General features: G+C 40.0%; 1 protein-coding gene across 1 annotated transcript in view; it reads left to right on the forward strand.

Annotated features, from left to right (window-relative positions):
* Positions 1-18,101, forward strand: part of MACROD2 (mono-ADP ribosylhydrolase 2) — a gene marked incomplete at its 3' end in the record, with an annotated part of 798,315 nt that overhangs the window by 78,435 nt on the left and 701,779 nt on the right. The gene's annotated exons all lie outside the window — the stretch shown is intronic.

Consider the following 18,101-nt stretch of genomic DNA (forward strand, 5'->3'; position numbering starts at 1 on the left):
GTAGGGAAATGAAAAGAAAATTTATGAATGAAATTTGTGGCTTTGTATTTTTTTCTAACTTGAAGATTAATCTCTCTGAATTGATAATGTACTACTTCACAGAGAAGAACTTGGTATTTTTTAATCCAAGTCCTTAGTTTTGGAGCTGTGTTTTATGTAAGTATTCTTCATTTCAAACTATGACTATGATATAGCCATCTATTGGACTTAGTGTGCAGCAATCTTGTGCAACGCTGGAGTTCTTTGATGTGCAAGCTTTAAGAATAAGAGATTAACCTCACTCTCTGGTAGATGAGGAGATTTATTTTTCATCTTTTTATGAAACCTCATCTAGAAGTCATTAAAGTCTATTGAAACCATCCTATTTACTTAATGGGAATTGAATAAGGAACATGATTTTTGTGGTCCGGTGTTAAAAAAAAAAACCCAAAACAACAAAAACTTTGCAGTAAAGTCATAATTGCATCCAGATGAGTTTCTCAAAGTGGTTATGAAGCAGCTGATGGAAACGCCTTAACATGACCAAATTCAGTACGCCACTTGTTTCTGTGTGTGGGAAAATCCAACACAATCTGCAAGTAATTAGTCTGGAACCAGCAGCACTCCCTGAGCAGTCCTTTTAAAACGAGTTTCAAATAAAAAGGCTAGAAAGTCCCTATTAATAGGTATATTATCAACTGTGTGTTGTGAGAGGTGTTTTTATCAGTAACATGACTTGCATTTTTTAAAATGCATTTCTGACGTGTGTCATGCTGTATGTGCAGCACACTGTAATAATGATTGTCTTCCTGTGGACTGCACAGAGATTCTATTTGTCTGCTTTTGGAATGGTCAGTGTTTTCTTGCATTTGATAGAGTTTCGCATCTTCCTGTCGTTCAATTTTTTCTGTTTTTCTGTGCATTACACAGTTTTCTGGGCCAAAACCTCTCTTTTTATTAACAGCTGGGACAGTAGATTGGAATTGCTAAGCAATACTAGTGTAGTGATGTAGGCACAGGAGCCTTTGCTGTGGACAATTTTCTGTACTCTGGCTGGGTCCTCTTGTGTGTTGGTACTGAGGAAGAAAGAAATTTGAATAAAATACTTGAGAATAAAACTTAGAAGAAATCCATTTCAACAGGGAAATGGAGATTAGTGCACACATAATGTTCAGCACTGAGTTTATTCCTTGTAGTGCTGCTCTGTCTGTGGTGATTCATTCCCAAGTGCAGCCATCTCAGGGCAGAGCATCATCCTGCCTCTGATGGTGTTCAGTAGCAGCTGTTTAAGGAAGACAATAAAAAAAGACAAAAAGCTAGTAAAAGCCCACCAGAATTATGTTCCCCTCTTCCAAAATGGGCTGTAAATGTATCTCCCAATTTAAGCGGAATTACTTGTGCTGTTTCAAGTAAGGGAAATAGGAAGGCAGCGTGGCCCTTTATCTTTTCTTCTGTGAGGTCAGTGCTGAACTGCTGAGCTATTACTGCTTGACCAGAGACCCTGAAAAAATGGGATGGAGCAAAATAGAGAAGAGACTAAGAAACTTAAAGATCTGATTTTTTTTGAGAGGCAGCTCGTACAGGGATGGAAGCATTCTTTGGTATGCCTTTTAAAACAGCAATAGTACATAGGAGGTGCATTTCTTAATGTGAAATGGGAAGAGAAAACAAAAGAGGAATTTCAGTAAAATGTACTGATTGAAAACCAGCATGACATAATATACTGTCTAGCTTCTGAAACAGAGAAACAAAATTAACTTTTTCAATTCTGTTATGACTAACCAAGCTGTAATGTAATGTACTAAATCTCTCAGTATTATGTAATAAAATTAGTCAAAAGATGACAAAAGCATAAACCATACATTAATGAAAAAACCTTGCAGGACTTGTATTTAAATTGGATTTTGCCTGTTTGATTTATGCTGGTATGTAAGTACACTTGGCTCAAGTGTTTGTGGAAGCATGGACAGTAGCCTCTTATTCTGTGTTTGCTGTTCCTTTTCATTGGTTGCTTTTTTTTATCATTTGGAAACACATTACTAAATATTACAACAGCATTGTCATTTATAGGGTAGTAGGAATAGATAAGTCTGTTGTGCAGTCTGAGAATATAATAAGGAAGAAGCAAAAAGCTTTATTTTACTGCAGCATGGTAAATGGTGGAGTTGCTAGATTGTCTTGAGCTCGCTTGGCTCAGCTTAGATGCACATAAAACCCATCAGCAGCAAGCTTTTCACTCAAGCAGTATCAATGCATTTTAAGAGGAAGCACTTCCTTGGTTTCATTTAGATTGCAGGCCAGCTCTGCATGTGTTGATATTTCAGAAAGAAAAATATATTCAAATACCATTTTTTGCATACCATACCATAATTTGTCTGGTACCTCTAATGATGCTGTGGGTTTAATGATGGTGGTGACTCTTTATTCATGCATAACATGCATAAGCCTGCAAGCTGTGCAGACCCTGTTAGCAGCTTTTAAACAGTCCTCCCAATCAGTTATGGAGATGAATATCTAATTTATAGCTGCGAAAAATGAGAGGAAACAGAGGTGGCTCTTCAAGTTCCAAATCAATGCCTTTCTTTCTGTCTGAGCCTTATTTCTGCTCCCTGCTCCTGTGTGCTGATAGAAACACCCCTTGATGCTTCATCAGTGTATTGTTTTCAGCTGCAGCATACAAACACTGTCAGTGTTTTCCTATCCAAAGACGCTAGAGCATTGCTCTTCCCTATTTCCATTCAGCAGTGAGATGTGTTTGAAATGTCTTCCTGAACAAAAAAATGCACAGGTATGGAAAGCTGCTCTCTAACACAAGTTGTAAAGAAAGTAGCATAATGCTGTGGGAAGGAGTAAAGAAATGCATTAAAATTGAGCTTTTCTTTGTGAAATGAAGTCAGTTTAAATGAGGCAAAGAAAAGGATTGAATATAAGCAAACATGATGCTAACTGCTCTGTAATGAAATAGCATGGACTGGGGGCCCAGATATGTTCCTGCTTTCACAATCTCATTTGCTTCCAGTGCTATTCCTGGATTGATTCCTGCCTTGCACTCCAGCCAGGCCAGAAGGCTCTGTACTGTAGTGACAGAGGGATTAGGAGTGCACCCTTTTCCCTGGTGGTGTGGGATGTCTGTCATCACATTGTCTGCTGTGGAAGGCACATCTGTCCTGCCTCTGGGGCTGCATCTTCTATGGAGCAAATCCCTGACTGGCTCTTGTGCGCTCTCAGGCCTGCAGGAGGTGGGGATCCTGTGTCCCAGCTGGTCACTGTGGTGTGATGTGCTGGATGACATGGCATGGCATGGCGGGATGTGCCAGTTGGTGTGGTTTGGTGTGCCCTGGCACAGCCTGTCCTCGTATCACCTGCCACCTGCAAGGCGTTACCTGAGTGGGGGTGGGTGGGAGGCAGCGTCTGTCTGGCAAGGCTTTCTTGGGTGCTGCAGGGATGAGGTAACGTTGCAGGATTTAATGGGGTGCACGTGACTCAGGTTGCTGATACCAATACTCTGATTTATGTGCTGATGGATCTGACAGGCACCCTGGCTCCTTTGAGCCCTCCAGCCTGGCCTGCCTGACGGAGATGCAAGAAGGTAATGCTCATCCCCTTGTGGTTTCAGTCCACCCACACGCACCATATGCATAGTTTTCCATGAAGGATGACTGTCAGGATATATATGATCTCAATTGAAGACAGTTGCATGTACTCTTCATTTTTCACATACAACTGTTGAGTGGTATAATTTATCTAACTAAAACTAATTGTTGGACACCCAAGCAAAGCTAATGGTTCGCGTGATGCTTATTTAACAAGTCCTGATACTTGCTATCTTACTTTTCTGTTTCTCAGTTCTACTGGATATCTTGTGTTTGTTAACGTACATGCTTTTACAGGAATTTTTGATAAATATGAGGATGTTGTTTGCATTCCAAGTTAAAGATAATGGTCGGCTTTTCAGAAGGGCTCATTGTTGGGTGACTCTAATCTCATTTAAGTTGGTGGTAAATCCTTCCTCAATATCAAAACTAGTACAGTTAGGGGAGCACACAAGCAGTTTTGGAAATGATGTTTTAAGAAGTTGTCTGCTTGCAGGACTGACAGGATAACAAGCTCATTGCTTCTGTTACAATACTAGAATTTGGCTATTTGCATAACACAGAGCAGTAACAATTCAATTTACAATTCACCAATAAGCATTTCAAATAGTGGTTTCAGACTGAAGTTTGTGAAGGCTTCTCAAATAAATTGAAGGTTTTGAGCACATTTTGTTTATATTGGGAAGCTGAAATTGTACTTGGATGCCCAGGCCTGAAAACAGAATGTAATTTGGCATTCGTGTGTAAATGCTTCCTGAACAGGGGAAATAGTGATACAATTGGGTGTTTAGTTGTGCATGTAATAGATACTAACTTGGTCATTCAGTACCTGCATGGTAAACTTGCTGGTTTTGTTAATTGGTTGGCTATAAAGAGAAAAGGCTGCAGTTTAAAGGGACTCAGGATAAACTTTTTTAGTTTTTTAGTCAATATTTACAGGTAGTGCTAGTACCAAAGAAGCCCTGCTTGTTTTAGAGCTGTGATAAACCCTGCTAGGTTTGAAAAGACCTCCTGTTTAGTTGTCTGCTCGCAGCTGAACAATATTGCTGGAGTTTTTCCCCTGGTTGCTGTGCTGGTTTAAAGTGTGATAAAGCACAGGGTGGGGCCTGGGAAGCGTTTGGTGGTGGTGATCCTGGGCTGCAAGAAGGTGTCTCCCAGCCACAGGATTGTGGTGTTCCCGATGCCAGGGGAGCTGTGTGAAGGTGAATGTAGGAGTACTGCTGACTGTAGGAGATGTGCTGACTGAAGAGCTGCATCAGGAGATGCAGAGCTGAGAGAGAGATAGACGGTGAAGTCACGTATGATGTCTGTGATAAACGTGATAAAAACTTGCTGAGGAGCAGCTTGGATTACAAAGAACTTTCTGCCTCTTTCATGTCTCCCGATAATTAAAAGTCCATTTTTATTCAACTTCTTTCAAATAGGGTTCTAATTAAGCAATAACTAATGAAATATGAGATGAAGCATCAGCAGATCTCTGGTGGGCAGAGACGTGCCCAGGGCAAAGTTTAAAACAGTTTTGTAAAAACTTGTGTTTGAAACAAAGCAAAAATATTTATTTCTGAAGCAGGAGACAGATTCTGTGAGTGTAAATGCAGATTGAATTAATTTTCTTAGTGTTATGCTGAACTGAAAGACCATAAAATTCAGTATGTATTCCTTTTAATGTGGTTGCGATATCATCACCGCAAATTTTAAAAAAATGGGTCTGTAACCAGATAAGAAGATGCTATCAGGCACTTCTAATTTTAATTAAGGTTCAACCTATTGGAGGAATATATATTTAAAGAATTAATTAAAATGCTGTTCACTGTATAAGAGATATCAGTATAGGAAATTAGCTAATTGCAGTATCACAGGGGATCTGTGCTTTGCAAGCTGTTTTGTGATGAAAGCAACTTCATGTGGATGAGAGGGACATCTTGGGGGGGACCAGGAGATGATGACAATGACCTTCTTTCTGGGTTAGTTTGAGTAAAAGTGGTCGCTGGGCTTGCTGCATCTGTGCATGTCAAACAGTGTTATTTCAGTTTTTGTTTTTCTTTGGGGTGGGTGGCTGGCACAGATGCTCTAAATACTTGAGATAATTGGACATAATTTGATTGCATCATGGTAATCCTGTCTCCTGCAAGAAGGGCTTTTGAGGTGGTTAAGATACCTTTAAAGACTGGAGTCTTTCAATTCTGTCATTCTTGATAACCTTTTTATCGCTGCAAGTTCATTCAAAGGTACTGCAGGAACTCCTCAAAGATCAAATCGTGCTTTATTTAATATTTTCATTAGCAGCCTTTACAGAAGAATTAAAAGCTTGCTAAATAAATTTGCCAACTCCAAAGCTGAGAGACACTGGCAAGGCGGGGGAGGACTGGATTATTAAGTGAGAAGAACTGCTTTCTTCTGCCATTAATTGGTTTCGGGAGAATGTTGTGTGCTTAAGGATGGATGGTATGAATTTCTTCTCTAAGCTCAACATCACCATTTTGGAGCAGTAAAGAATGAAGGTATCGTCTCTGTACTTAGGAAGATGAGTTTAAACAGCCACAGGTCAAGGAAGGGTAATAAGGATAACGGTGGAAGGATCAGCCAGCATTTTACCAGTGGCCTGGAAGAGCTTGGCTTCAGCCTAGAAAAACAAGCTGAGGGGGAACTAGCATTGATTTCCATAAGTTTATGGTGGGGAAAAAACCCAAGGAAACCACAATTATTTAAGCTAAAGGATGGCTTTAGAAGGCTGTATGGGGTGTGAATATGGACTCCACTTCATCTGACAGGCAGGTTTCTCACCCTTTTTGGGGCTTCCATGGGCATGGTGCCTTGGGCATTTGCTAGTTTTGGCAAACCCCAAGGTCAAGTGTTGGGAGTGTCTCCCCCACAGAGCACAGTTATTGGGAGCTTGCTTTAAATGATTTCTTTGAAAAGAAAGAACAAAGCTTCAAGGGAGAAATACTTAAAAAGGGAACTTAATGCACAGGCAGCTCTGTCTTTAAGAATTTAGTGCTGCTCTTGGTGGGTGTGTGGATGCGCCAGACGTCTTCCAACACCTCTGAGTAGGTGCCAGTCTGTCAGATTAGCTCAACTAAAATAAACCTTTCTCCCACTCCCTGCCTGCTATCAGCCCTTTGTGAGAGAATTGCCTTTTAAAATCTACTGGGGTGTTCACTGGGCTTTTATTTTGTGGTTTTAAGCTAGTTTTGAAATGAGCAGAGAGGAGGTGAAAAATGTTGGACGCTTTTAACACTGTCGTTTAATGATCTCATCCTTTGAGCCTGTTTGTGGAGAGGTGGCTTATCTTGAGCCGTTCTCTCCTTTCCTTGCCTGTTTTCCACGAGAAAGTCTCCTATTGTGTTAAGCCAATAACCCTTAATAGGTCAGTGTAGAGTATTAATGAGCTTTTTACACTGTGGTTATAAACGTCGCGCTTGTTTCTAAGAGTAGGAGTGGGAAATAGAAAATATTGCCTGGATTTGTTCTCTTATTTTCAACAGCGTGAAACAGTTGATCTGATTTAAAAAAAAAAGCTTTGATCAATCAGAGCCTTTTAGCTTTTGTTATTTAAAGTGCAATCCTGAGGACCAAGCGCTTGCCTTCATAAGCACCTGCTTTAGGAAAGTTAAAAAAAATAGAAATTTGCTGTGAAATAGATGTGTCTGTAATGAGAGAATTTTGTAGGGCAACCTGCAAATAAAAGTTGTGAGTTTTTATTTGTCTTGTGAACCTATAGTATGTTCACTTAGCTGTGATGAACCTCTGCTTGCTGCACAGCAGAGTTTTGTCACTTCCTCAATCAAAAAGCAGCAGAATTAGTGCTGACAGAGGTATAAATGTGTCAGGCTTGGCTTATACCAGGAGTGGCCAGTATGATTGACTTGCTGTAACGTGTCCAAGTCTCCATATGGGTGGCAGGTCTGAGAAAACAAATTATACAGCCCAGAAAGCAGCATAGTGGGAAACGGGACACCGTGGTTCATGGAAGGGAGGTGGTGGCAGCTCTCCAAGGCTCCCACTCCTGCCTCCTTGCCAGTCTGAATTGCAGAGCTCCCCAGTAATGTCATCCTTCAGAGTTTCTACAGCTTCATTTCCTCCAGCAGCAACTGCTCCAGCACGGCGTTGCTGCTGGCAAGGCGAGGTAGCCCTGGTGCTGTCACTTCCATTTCGTTTGCAGCCGCTGCTACCTTAGTAAACAAAGGGCTGAACATCTGCAGTTCTGCTTTATCAAAGGGTCCTCTAATGCTGCAAACAAAGAAAAGGGAAGCTGAAGGCATTTGAAAGGAACTTAATAAATTAGTATTAGTATTGTAATTTGCTCACTCTTTACTTTTGGCTGCTTAGCAAAAATTGCTTGGAAGACCTATTAATTTTATCATAAGAATGATGGTGCTGTATACAGAAAAATATCTGGCCATATGCTTGTATCTTTATTTTAAAGGACAAAGATTAATGAAATGTAATTTAAAAGGAAAAATTAAATAAAATTTATAATTATATTTATTATTATAATATATAATTATATTTATTATTATATTTATTAATTATATTATGTATAGAATTTGTTATTATACATTATGGTGTCAAAGAAAATGGAGATTAGGTTTAGAGCACTAATACTCCCATGTGCACTATGGCTCTGTATGTAACGTGGTTTTGAGAGATCAGAGTAAGTGTCCTGTAAAGAGTGTTCTTGAATGGCAGAGTAAATATCACAAATTCTGCAGTGTTAGACGATCTGATGTGGACTTGCATGGATTTCAGTATTGTGTAGCTGACTTCATATGTGGTTAGTACATTGCACATTCCTCTGGCATGTTGTGCTGATTCCTTCTATTGCTGCTACAGCTGAGCCAAAAATTACTGGTCCCTTTCAAGCTGATTAGAAGAACATTTAAAAAGCATTAGTAAAGGAAGAATGTTACAAAAAAGACCTTACAAAGCACATTTTTTAAAAAGTCTGTTCTGGACACAGAATATTTTCAGTTTTTTAAGATAAAGTTGGAGTTTGTAAGTTGATCACTGTGGTTGGAGGAGTGGGCTGAAGTGGTGTTTGTTTTTCTTTTCCTGCTAGTTTTCTTCTAATATGAAATACCTGCAATTAACACTGTTGCTTTTCCCCATATAGGAAATATTAGTGTTTTTTCTAGGCAGATACAATGATTACTCCTGCAAAACCATTGATTTAACAACAAATATCCCCAGCACTTTGCAGTGTTCAAGGAGCCTGCACCATCAGCATATAATCGTATACTGCCGGTATTAAGTAGTGAATGTTTTTTTACCCTTAGAGTAATAGTCAAATCTGGGTCAGCTCCCAGAAGAATAAGAGTTTAAAGGTCTTGGACAACTTCCTAGTGCCCACGTAGGAATTGGCTGCTTCCCTGTTGTGCTTCAGTGGTTCAGGGAAACATTGGCAGTTTTTCATGTGCTCTCTGAGTCCTGTGCTGAAGTTGCTCTTCCGTGGGCTCACAGAGCCGCTGCCTTCCTTTGAAAGGGAGAGATGTTTCAGGCTGGCATGTGGCATCCTGGCATTGATAACAGAGCTGCTTTGAGATGTCTGTCCTGCACCTGAGCAGGTGACTCCCCCATAAATCTGTTCTGTTCACTCGTATCAGGTCGTTGGGATACATAATGTCCTAAAATAACCCTGGTGCTCCTGTTAATTTTTCTGTTAATGGGCCCAAAAGTAAAAAAGAATCTTGCAGAAGATGGGTCTTTTATCTTGGAAGTGTTTGGAGCTCAGGACCACTCCTTGCCTCCCTGTTCTCACTGCTATTGAGCCTGTACAGCATCCTTTTAATACAGCTCTAACCTGCTCAGCCAGATGGTAAATGTCATACAGATATCTTTATGTTTGTTTGGGGGTTTTTTTCTGTGTAAGGTGAAGTAAACTTCAGTAAATCTCTCTTCTGATCATGGAGAATAAATTTGATGTTGCTTTTGGGCATACTTATTCCACATCCTCTTTCTTACTTGTTTTCAGGACATAAGTGACACTAATTTGCACTTGTACAGTTCCTCTATCTTGATTACTGAGCAGGCTGGATGATGTGGAGATTAGCGATGACATTTTGAAAGACCAAACGCTTGCCAGTGTCTTTAAAATTCTCTACTTTTCCTTCGTTGTATGATCAAGCCCTGGGGGGAGATGTCAGAGGCAGCTTCTTACAAATGTGAAAGCACTAGAAAACATGATCCCTGGCTTGTTTGACAGATGAAAGTTTATCCCAGTGGAGTTTTTTTTTGCAAAGGAAGCAGTATTGACTGTCTGCTGACTAGACCTAGCACAGGTAAGAGCACCTGCTGGAGCTCCTTCTCAGCAGGGGAAGAATTGTTTTTTCCCCTCCATAGTGGCATTTTAGCTGGTTGTGAGACATGGGAACACATGCCTTGGCAGGTTTCCAAGCTCCCACTGACACCTAGCATGGTTCATTTCCCTATCCTCAGGAATTCTGCTTCATTCTGGGAAGGCACAGGCATGTCCTAGATGGGTTCCTGTGCTGACAGTGATGCACCCAAGCATACCCAGACATCATCTGCTTCTGTTCTAAGACATTTTCCTATTTAATATCCTTAAGCACCAGTCTATAGCAGCACTGTAGAGATTTCCATGAACAACTAGGGGAGACTTCACTCATCACTCACATATTGACTTGCAAACCTCAGAAAGAGGTCAGTGTTGTGGGGATTTGACCTAATAACTTCCTAGAGCTGCTGAGCAAAACGGAGTAAGAAACATTTTGAGGAACTAGATTTATTTTCTTTTCCTGAAAGTATTGCCACAGAAATCTTTGCCACAGAAATCAGTCAATTGCTGCAGAAATTTTGCATAATCCAAACCAGGCTTTTGTTAATACTTCACTAGTATCCTTTCAACCCGCTGAACGCGTTTTAATTGATTTGGCAGGATTATACTGAAGGATAAAGTTAGTCTTTACTAGCGCAAAGGAGAACAGTAGGTAATTTTAAATTTTATTTTATCGAAATAAACCAGCAGTATCTAATGTAGCAGTGGGTGCTTTCAATAATGTTAGGTATTCTGTAGAGGAAAAATAAAATACCTGTCAGAAATATGCTGATGACTGGAGCTGAACTCATTATAACAAAACCTCCCGGACTGGAATGGGTGCTGCTCCTGCTCCTCACCTCCCAAGCAGTTTTTGCCGTGTGTAAACCCACAGCCAGCAGCTGTCAGGCCGTGCAGGAGGCACTGCTGGGGTCTGGGGCTCCTGTCCTTCGCAGGAGGTGTCAGCCAGGCCATGGCAACGGGAGCTGGAGCCTGGAGGAGCTCAAAGAGTGGGATTAGAAGAGCTTACATCCTTTGACTGTGTACCGGATCACTGGATTGAAATCACTTTGATAGGTGCTTTCTGAGGATTTTGCAGGGTTGGTTGTTTTTTTGATTTGTTTGGGGGTTTATTTGAAGTCCCTGAGACTGGGTTGCTTTGCTCCCTAGTTTTGCAGCAATACCAGCATTGAGTTTAAAATGGATATTAAGGCAATCCAATTTATACTGACTGTACCAGCAGGGTGCTTCTTCATGGGACACAGGATATCACCTTCAAATCCATATCAAAGAGAGACTCTCTCTTCCTCTCCCTTCCCAAAGTGGTGTGGTTGCTTTGGGAACAAGATGTGTTTCTTGCATGAGCAGCTCCATAGATCCTTTTGTCAAAATAGCTGAGTTTCTGGAAGTTTGGGGTTTTTTATTCCTTTCACTGAAATAAGGAAAATCTCCCTGCAGCATACAACAGCACCCTTTTTCATCTAATTAGCATCCTGGTATAATGTCCCTTACCTCTCCCATCTCTAAGACCCTAAAAAAATTTCAAGAAATGCTTCTAGTATTTTATGACTAAAATTATATGAGTGTTAAAGAAGTCAGTTGACAACACAGGGAAAATGGGTGGGAATTGCACATATGATCAGTTCCTTTTGTGCAGAACATGTATTGAAAAACAGTGGGAGGTCCTCAATAAACATGTGCTCATCACAGCATTGGGGATGAAGTTATAAAAAAAAAGCCTTTAAAACTTAGTTATAGGTAAAGCTTGGCATTATATCAAATTTTCCATCCTTGAAAGATAAGCTGTTTGTTTGTTTGTTTGTTTTTTTAAGAATAGTGTAGGATAGTATTAGATTTCAGATCTGGGAGAAAATATTTCAGATAAAATACAGATATTTAGGACAAGTTTATTTTTTTTTTTTTTTGGACAAAACCAGTCCCTATTAGTTTTGTTCGGGTGTATTTGGCTTCTTTTAATGCCTCTGTCTGTGCCCAAGGAACACTGATCAGTGCAGCTCTGTCCCTAGGCTAGCAGACAATGAAAGACCTGAGCATTTCCTGAGACAGATAAGGTACAATAAACAAAGCAGCTGTTCTTTTTTTTAGCATAATTCAATTCTCAGTAGTAGAAGTGTGATTTTGTGGTATTGCACTTCTCCAAAATTCTTTTTAATTGATCTTGTTTATTTGGACTTTCTTAAACTCTTATATGGAACATGGGAAAGCAATAGTGGTTAAGAGCAACTTCTTAGGAATATATTGTGTACCTTGTTCCCCCCACCCTTAACATCATGTATCTGTAAGTTCAGGCAATAGTGGAGATTTCCAGGGGAAATATTTTGTGATGTGTCTGCCCTGGATTTAAGTGCAAACTATTTAAGGAGGGTTTAGCACTATGCCACTATGTGTTAACAAGTGTGATTAGCAGTGAAGAGGTTTTTACATGCGTAACAGTCCTGTTTACTGGATAAATGCTCTCAATGAGCTTTATTTAATAAACAAAGAAAAAAAAAGAGTAGAAAGAATAACCTAGAGATGGTGGTTGTCCTGCTGGTGCTCAACCTTTTTGACCCTTAAAGGTACTTACAAATATTCCTGTAATCAAAAGCACTAAGGTTTGTAAGTGGGAGAGGTGAGGGTCTGTCTGAGACAGCCATGGTTGAGCTAGTGAGGTCTTACATGCAGTTCCATCTCTGTCTTTTTTCCTTTATCCAAGGAAATTGCATGAGGTCAGCAATTTAGCTCCCCCAGTGATATTCTCCTGACTGCTTCATTTGGCTGCAAAATGCTGAATTTCAGCAACCAGAAAAACTTCCTAGACCAGGCAGTACTGTGGCGTTTTTCTTAATTTTTATTTTAGCATGCTGTACGTCATTTCTGTATCAGGGAGAAATGAAAAGGTTTTTAGAGGATGAAGTAGGTTACATGCCATTAAGGAGTTCATAAGGTAAAATAATTGCTTTAAAGACATTAGGCAGAGGTTCTGTGTTATCAGCTAATGCCATAAAATTGTATTTACTCACTGGGTTAGCATTTCCCTGTATATGGCTTTCTTTCTGTTAATAAGCTCATGTTCCTCGTGGGCAGTAATTTATTCCATCAGGCTTTGGAAATAAGTGTCTTAATGTTTTTTGAGAAGATTACTGAAACCAGGTAAACAAACAAAATACCACAGATTCTGTACCTATCCACACTCAAACTGTGCAGAAAATGAAAATAGTTTGAGGAGGAGTGCAATGCAAATAACTCGTGTCCATTAAATGTGGCTTAAACAGGGGGTGAGCATATTATACACACGACCAGGAAGTTTACACAGGCTTGTATTTGGGATGTAATTCTGGAGTAACAGTTAAAACATAATTTCTTAAATCCTCTGCTTTGTCAGCATTCCTTGGTAAAAAATGAGTTTACCTTTTTAAAAATGGTTACTTTTGTACTTCCTCATTGAATTCATGGGAAAAAAACACTTGAAGAAGCCAAATTAACTCCACTTTACACACACAAACCAGTAGCTGAAGAGGATATGTGAGGTAAGGAGGCCTTCTCCTACTGCCTGTTGAAGCTGCTGATGCTTGGTCTAGTAATGTAGGAAATTTTGTTAATACAGCAGGCTCAGAGGTGGACCAAGGGTTAGATTTGCCTTGGCTTCCTGTGTGTAATGTAGCCTGAAAAATGTTGCTTCTAAGCCACACCTGCATTATGTAAAACAACTGCTTGTATACATCTCAAAATTTATAAGTCCCTGGTTTTGATCTCACAGTAGTGAAAACAGATTTCATTACCTTTTTGCAATCCTTGCAATAAAAGCAAGGCTTCAAGTTAAAGCCCTGGAAAGCATTATTGTGAGGTGAGATGGGAAAGCAGAGTTTGTGGGGACATCTTTTATCACACCAGCACCTGCTGTGTCTGAGGGTATTCATTTAAAATTATCAACCAGTTGAATTTGTATCCCGTTAAAAATGGAAAGGTTTGCAGTAAAATTATTTATTGTTCCTAATTACAAAAGAAGAAAAAACCCAGAAAGAATATTAAACCAAACTGGTCCCCACATCCACAAAACCCATCTGTTTTCATGTGGAAAGCCAGTTTCCTAGCAGGCATTTATCAGGGACTAAGCCACTGGAGGAAAGCGGTATTACATAAATTGGATGTGCAGTTCTGAGCTAAATAAATTTTTAAATATTTTGCATAAATTAGTGACATTAAATGATGCATAATGTGCATAATTCCATCCTTTTGTAAATGATGTTCCCGCAGTTAGTGATTAAAGAACATGGTGCAGCCCCTCGAGTTGGAACAATTAGACCTTCCTCAGCTCTGTCTATAGATAGACGTTCCTTCAGCTCAGCAAGGGACAGAAGTGTGTGCTAGCACTTGGCTATGATCTGCTCCCTGTTTTTGATGACTTAAGAGGGCTGTTCAGGACAGAGCATCAGCCTGTATGAACACTATCAACCAGCTTGAACAAGTCAGATTATTTAATTAGCCCTATTAAGATCCTTCTATTTTTATAACTTATTTATGAGTGTTCTTGCTAAGCTTAGAAGGTCCAGCTTCAGATAGCAAAAAGATGTTTTCAGCTCATGTTGTTAATCTTGAGGGGTTTTCTACTGTGACTCCATTAAATTTTCATCCTAAGAAAACAAAAAAGGGGCTGTGAAAAGCCCTGACCTGCAGGTTTCAGGCATAGGGCATTTAGGATGTCCATGCATGATGGACATTTTCTTGGTTGCCAAAACATGTGCTGTATGCCTTTACCTTAGACCATCAAAAATCCAGAGAATGTTTCTTTAACACCCATTTGGAGTGTCTTGGTTCCCCCAGGGGAGATATGTTCCTCAGGCATCACTTAAAGACCGCCATGCTGTGAGTATCTTACTTGATGTCCTGTGCTGAGAAAACAAGGTGATGCTTGTTTTGAGCATCTGCTTTGCCACCCTTTTACTGAGATTCACCTTCTGCTCTTTTCTAGTTTTTTTGAGAGAAGCAGGCAATGATTTGATGAAAGAACTATTAAATCAAACATTCATGTTTACCAAAAGAAAACACTTTTGAAGCAGTTGTGTCCAGAATTTAATACCTATGTCATAGCTGTACCTTCAGAATGTTTGAAAGGGCTCTAATTTCATCACAAGGGTGGGACTCTTATCCACCACCCCAAAATTAAATTCATTTGCAAAGAAAAAAAAAAAGCCAAATTCTGATGTCTGAATTCAGTCAATGAGCTTTTCCTCTCTAGTGGAACTCCTCTGGGCTAGTTTGGAAGATGAAAACTCCTCGGGTATGGAGTAACTTCATGCTTTAAAAAAAAATCACTGATGGTCAACTGCTGGCTTGTGGCTGGAAGATCTGGCTGTTCTGGTATCAGTAAAGAAACAGTTAATTAAACAATGATCAGTCCCTAGGTGATGCTGAAACAATATATGGATTTGGAGGTAAGGTTAAGGCATTTTGAAAGTGGAGAGTACCCGTGTGAATTATGGTTCTGCCCAAAACTATCTCAAACAAATGTGGATTGGATAAATTGATGCAGATGGCATCTGCCAGCTCACTTCTGAAGATCTTACCCAACTTTAGCTGCAGGTGAATGTACAAATTTTATCCTCTGAGCAGGGAAGTCTATGTGTGCTTTAGAGCATTATGTCATCAGTAAATTATTTTAATAGCAAATAAGCCTTTATTACTTTTGCTCTTGCTTTATTGCATTTGCTGCTCTACATTCAATATGTACAGCACTGGCACAAGATAGCTTGCATGCTCACTAGTGCATTAGCAGGAGAAATGGAAACTGTGTTCCAAGAACATAATACTTAGAATTTGGTACTGTTAAAGCCAGAAGAAAAAAAAAACAATCAAAAAACCCCAACGGTTGCTGCACATCAGGCTCTGGTAGAAAGCTAGGAAGTAACAGCTTATAAATGAAGCAAGTTTCTCACAGAATCGTAGACTATTCTGAATTCAAAGGACCCATCAGGATCACTAAGTCCAGCTCCTGGCCCTAGTTCTGGAAGGTGCCAAGATGAGAAAGTACCAGGGTGTTTTTGGAGACAGCTTTCAGATTAGAACAGAACTGTGGGCAATTCAGGATAGCAATATAAATTTAAAAAGGGACAACAATAAAGAATGTAAAAGGTACTTAGCATAGTATTTGAATATGGAGAGTACTGATCAAGTGAACTCTGCACACAGGTTTAGGCAACACTGAAAAAAATCCCATCCCTTGCTCCACAATTGAATATTGGATAGTACACAGAAATAACATGGAATTCGGAAATTGAGATAAATTTAATGTGGTTTAATGGCATTTGATCAACGTGCTGAATAAAGTGCCTACTGTAGGAATCTGCTTTGCCTGCGTATATACCTGTCTAACTGAAGGGATTTATGGTGGTGCTGGGGAGCACTGCATGCAGCACCTGCAGCACCAGGATGAGCAGCAGACTTGAAGAGATGGGCCTGACATGGAGAGGAACAGAACTTTGTATAAACAACCAAAGGAAAAAAACACAGAGTTTGGTTTGAAAGCAATCTTTCACTCGTCAAATTAATTTGAACATTATGTGTGTGGAGTAAGAGTTCCTGTAGAACCCAAGGAAGGTCTTGTACACTCCAGTGTGCCATTTTTTGCATTGACATCACATGTGCTAAGAGGACACCAGCTCTCCTACAAGCCTGACCTGGTTGCCTGAGGAAGACAGAGTCCTGTCCAGGTTTTCACTCTTGCTGGTGGAAGGTGAAGTAGGAACAACTGGGCTGATTTACTGAATTTGCTTTGGATTTGTACACTACTGCCTCACAGGCAAAAATGTCACATAAAAAGTCATTTTACTTAAGACTGTCATACAATTATCTCTTCAAATGCCAACTTTTTTATACCCTTATGACTTTGTGTGGCATCACTGGAGTTGGTACATACATTACCAGGCACTTCTGGCTTAGGTGCCTCAGAAGGCAAAGTACTCATTCAGTGTTTTTTTACTTTTTTCCCAACATCAATTTGGAGCCAACTGAGACAGAGGTTCTCAAATAGCTTGAAAATCCAACAAAACCTGTTTAATTTTGTAACTGGAGAACTGCTGGCAAAGAACTAGGCTCTCTTGCCAGTGACCCAGCCATTTCATGAGCTCAGGTATCAGGGATGCCCCTGTGTGAGTGCAGACAAAGAACAGGTCTGTCCAGTCCCTCTCTGTCATTTGCCTTCCCTGCTCATTGCCTGGGAAGCTTTTTGCACATCAACATAATGAGCCTCCACATGCTCAGTTTTGGCTTTCTTACCCTTCCCTAGATTGGCAACTGATGGGACAACAGAGTAAAATAGTCTTGTTTGGTGCCTTTCACTGAGCTGAGCACTCCCCTTTCCATGGATCCATTCAGTGCTCCATGGTTTGTACAAGGTCAGTAAGGAAGCACAGTGCTGCGTGCCTCCACTGCTCAGGAACTGCAGGAGACATTTTTGAAAGTGATGTGCCAGCAATTCCATGGTGCAGGGAGTTTGGAGAGGAACTTCCCTGGGCACATCTGGAAAATGAGGACGAAAAAAAGTGTGTTACTGGAAATTTCGTGTCTGCACAGTTAGGTGGATCCCTGGTAGGAGATTGATTAGCAGGCTGATTGCTGAAACCATTAGTCTCAGTGTTGGTCACTCTCTCATTCTTTACTACTCTTAAGGAAACATACAGGCCAAGCACCACTAAAATTCTCATAGAATTAATCTGCATTTGGTATACATTCCTTCTTGTCTGAGATATTGTCTGAAATATTAAATTTTTATTTGCTGTTTCTTTAAAAAAATCCCTGTACTTCAGAGAGTTGTAACTCCATGCCTTCCCTCCCTTTCATTGTTCACACTGTTCACTGTTGTGAAAACTTTTTTTCCAAGTGATTAATAAGGAAGAAAACCTGCAAGGGTAATACTGTTAACCTGAACACAGAAGCTCATGACCTGAGAAGTAGTAGCTTCCGAGTGGGTTTCTTATCAGAGCACTGCAGAGGTGCAGCATAGTTCTGAAGTAGTTTTTCAACTTCATTCATGAATAAGACCAGTATTTTTCATAGTTAAGTTATGTATGAAAAGGTGGGTATTTTATTATTTCCTTTTTTCTTAGTTTTTAAAAGCTTGATACATGTAGTGTTGGATCAAGGCACACACAAGACTGGCCAAAGGGCGTACAAAGCACTTTGGTTTTTAGTTGAAGAAACAGAATGATTATTGCAACAAAGAGTGGCTTGGGGTTTAAACATAATAGCTCATAGTT

The sequence above is a fragment of the Geospiza fortis genome, unplaced genomic scaffold, assembly GCF_000277835.1.
Source record: "Geospiza fortis unplaced genomic scaffold, GeoFor_1.0 scaffold185, whole genome shotgun sequence".
NCBI lineage: Eukaryota > Metazoa > Chordata > Aves > Passeriformes > Thraupidae > Geospiza > Geospiza fortis.